The sequence below is a fragment of the Convolutriloba macropyga genome, unplaced genomic scaffold, assembly GCF_964194025.1.
Source record: "Convolutriloba macropyga unplaced genomic scaffold, txConMacr16.3 SCAFFOLD_3566, whole genome shotgun sequence".
NCBI classification, from domain to species: Eukaryota; Metazoa; Xenacoelomorpha; order Acoela; family Convolutidae; genus Convolutriloba; species Convolutriloba macropyga.
The window spans coordinates 18,979-21,343 of NW_027451690.1; the positions used below are offsets into that span (position 1 = coordinate 18,979).

At 39.2% G+C, this 2,365-nt stretch overlaps 1 pseudogene; it reads left to right on the forward strand.

Moving 5' to 3' along the window:
• Window positions 1-530: 530 nt before the first annotated feature.
• LOC142356900 (5.8S ribosomal RNA) lies at window positions 531-682 on the forward strand (annotated as a pseudogene).
• Window positions 683-2,365: the final 1,683 nt, after the last annotated feature.

Below are 2,365 nucleotides of genomic sequence, written 5' to 3' on the forward strand. Positions count from 1 at the left end.
TCAACATGTGAAAGTCGTAGAATTTTGCAATCAAACTGTGGCTAGTACTGTGATGTTACTAGTAACCTTTTCTTACGTCATATGGCCAAGAGAGCATTTGAAGGCGAAACTTCTGCATGGGGAAGCTGCATCATGAACAAAAGTTTATATCGAGTATTATGTTGACGTTAGTAGGCCCTGGCCGAAAGCGCAGCATGTGAAAGGTATAGATAAAAGTTATCGTTGCAGTCAGTACTGTGTAGTTACTAGTAGCTGGATTTAAGCTCGAAGTGAGACATTGTTGGTGAAACTTCATCATGAGAACGTCACAAGCTGATCACGCTCTATGATATGACTAGTATTATGTTGCTTATAGTAGGCTAAGCGCAAGCCGAAACATCAACATGTGAAAGTCGTAGAATTTTGCGATCAAACTGTGGCTAGTACTTTGATGATGCTTGTAGCCAACCGAATTGGTTGAAAAGCCCAATAAGTAAGCTAACTTGGGAGAGCTTGTTGGAAACCAAATGCTACTAGATTGGTCCAAATACATCCTTCAACAGGGGATCACTTGGCTCGCTTTACGAAGAGGAGCACAGCTATATGTGTTAATTCGGTATGAATCGCAAGATTTGTTTACCGACCTCTCTAACGCAAAAGGCGGTCTCGGCTTCGGCTGTTGACTGCGTCCGATTCAGGGTTATATAACTCTCGATTGAACACATTGATGTTCTATTGTTGGTGCTTCCAATAAAATTGGAACACTTAAAGCAGAACCGATTCAAATAATAGCATTCTGATCAATGATTGCATTCCTTGATCAAGAACTGCTGGAGTCATTGTGATGGCGAATTTTCTTCATAAGAAAATTGCAAAGAGACGGAACTTAATGAGACTAGTATTATGTTGTTTCTAGTAAGCGGAAGCTGAAACAGCAACATGTGAAAATCAAGTTTTGTTCAATGATCTCGAGGCGATAAGTACTATGAAGCAACTAGTAGCCTAAGCATGACTCAGATTTGAGACAGTCAAAAAGACTGGCGAAACTTCTTCACATGAAAGTTACATAGAGAACTACAAATGTATACAGCGAGTATTATGTTGTTTCTAGTAGGCGAAAGCTGAAACATCAACATGTGAAAGTTGTCTGCAAACTGTAGAACGATATGTGATTAGTACTGTGCTGTTACTAGTAGCCAGTCTGACTGTAGAAGCCAAGACAAAGGGAAACTAATGCATCTGAAAAGGACAAGTTATGGAAAGGTATGCACGATAAGTATTATGTTGTTTCTAGTAAGCGGCAGCTGAAACATCAACATGTGAACGTCGTTGTGTACAGTAACCTAGAACTATATAGTCCTTAGTAACGTGCATTTACTAGTACCTGTAATTGGTATTCAGACTCAGGCAGTTTGGAATAGTTTGGCAAAGATGCACCAGAGAAAACTGGGATTTGATACAGAAATTGTTGAATACAAGTATTATGCTGCTTCTAGTAGGTTGAATCCGAAACATCAGCATGTGAAAATTGAAAACATTTCTGGTTCGAATTGTCACAAGTATTTGGTGATCTGAGTAGCCAAACTCACTACAACGCCAATTGAAGGCAAAAATTCTCAACGGGAAAAGCTATTCTCATTGAATGAGCTAACAAGACGAGTATTATGTTGCTTCTAGTAGGCGAAAGCCAAAACATCAACATGTGAAAGTCTTGCTGAACAAATTTAATGTTGTTGAGCTCAGTACCGTGTGAATTAGTAGCCATAATTGGCGAGCGAAAATTGAACTGGCGAAACTTCGTCTTTGGAAAATTGCAGATGCCGAGCACTTATTTTGCAACGAGTATTATGTTGACTGTAGTAAGCGAAAGCCGAAACAGCAACATGTGAAAGCTGTTGAAATTTGTGGTCATTTTGCAATAAGTACAAGGAGTGTAACTAGTAGCCAGGTCAAAATTTGGGATAAGAATGAGCAAAAATTCTGCATGAGAACAGTTGAAATTATGAAACTAAATTACAAAGACTAGTATTATGTTGTTTCGAGTACGCGAAAGCGGAAACATCAACATGTGAACGTTTGTAACGAAGTTTCGTTAATTTTCAGCCTAGTACTGAGCAAGAACGAGTAGCCTCATCTCCAATCCCACGCAAAATGTAGTGAAATATGTGAGTGAACCTTATTCACGGTGAGGGTTTCCCGAGGTCTGTATTGCAGCGAGTATTATGTTGCTTCTAGTAAGCGAAAGCTGAAACAACAACATTTGAAAGTTGGAATTAATGACTGAATGGAAACTTCGACCTGTGTTTGATAGTAGTAGCGAACAAAACTGCTGAATCGGTTTCTGTCTCATATTGGTCAGTGAACCAATTAAGAGACAATCAACTAC